At 28.4% G+C, this 1,344-nt stretch overlaps 1 pseudogene; it reads left to right on the top strand.

The window, feature by feature from the left end:
* Positions 1-981, top strand: part of LOC107010414 — a 14,237-nt pseudogene extending 13,256 nt beyond the window's left edge.
* Positions 982-1,344: the final 363 nt, after the last annotated feature.

The following is a 1,344-nucleotide window of genomic DNA, read 5'->3' as shown; positions in this document are numbered from 1 at the left end:
TTTTTCTTTCTCTGCATTTATTTTTCTCTCAAATAAAATCAAAGTGTCGATCGACTGAGTCTGTGTGACTTGTTGCTGTTCTTAAGTTCGTTGAAGTTAAAGAAGTTTGAGGTACCGCTATTTCTTTAACAGGTTTAATCCGTTTTATCTTGGGAGAAATTAATCCATAACCTTGGGTACAGTGAGGGGATTAAATTTCTTAAGGACACACAGTAGTTTCTGTGGACTCGGATTAATTCTTGTATTTTATATTTTTTCTGCTTCATCTTATTTCTGTTTCTGTTTATTAACCTTATAAATACAGGTTATTGTAAGAATAACAGATTTGATATTTATGGTTTGAGATTCTATTCCCTTTATACATGTTCATTACATTTACATCGTTCTCTTTCGTGATCTTCTTTCCATATCAATGATAAACAAGGCATTAGACCGATACAATAACAACTGATTTCATTTCTATCATTTATGAACTTTTTTTTGAGTTCAATATGGCCTGTGATATCGATGATCTTCTACATGGTCATACTCGTTGACCATTATACTTTTGAAATTATGAGTTCATAATTCAGTATTTTTTGAAAATTTTATGTTTTTCACATATATATTTATGTTCTGTGTCGAAAATACTGGATTCAGTTGAACATATATATAACTATGTGCAGGACTTGAAGACCCCGTCTTTGCTGCTCTTGTTCCAAACAGCGCGGAGAAGCCATTACAAGAATTAATCGATGAGATTATGGGAGACCATGAACTACTTGTAAGCTTAGTTCACTTCCTTTTGCCAATACATACTACAATTAACATGCATTATCAACGAAATTTTGTTGTTTAGCTACAAAATTACGTTACTCATGTCTAACTAATTCCGATTCGTTGTTTTTTTCCACAAGTATATATTATATCAACCTGTTTTTTTCAGTATGGCTGATATTTTCTTTATATTTTTGCAGTCTGCCAAAAATTCAAGCTAGAGGGGATAAAAATGTAATTTTCTTTTTTATAATTTGCACTGATTATAAATTTTGTTATTTAATGTCCTTTATCAAATTAAAATATTATAACACATCAAATTATTTAAATATTAAATGCACATACAAAATTCATTAACTATTTTTTATCTTAAGAAAAACTGAAAAAGAAATTAAATGTGGAAATAGAGAGTTCATGTATCTATTTTATTTGTACTACATTATCAAAAATCATGAAATTTTAAAAGAAAAAGAAGATGAAACGTTATTTCTAAGTGATAAACAATGAAGAAGTTGGAAAGTCATTACTAATTGATAATTTACCATTAAGAAAATAACTTTTTACAATAAATAATAAATGGTACATGTC

This window comes from Solanum pennellii, chromosome 2 (genome assembly GCF_001406875.1).
Source record: "Solanum pennellii chromosome 2, SPENNV200".
Taxonomy (NCBI): Eukaryota; Viridiplantae; Streptophyta; class Magnoliopsida; order Solanales; family Solanaceae; genus Solanum; species Solanum pennellii.
Note: the sequence above shows the minus strand (reverse complement) of the source record. Positions and strands in the feature narration are given on the sequence as shown.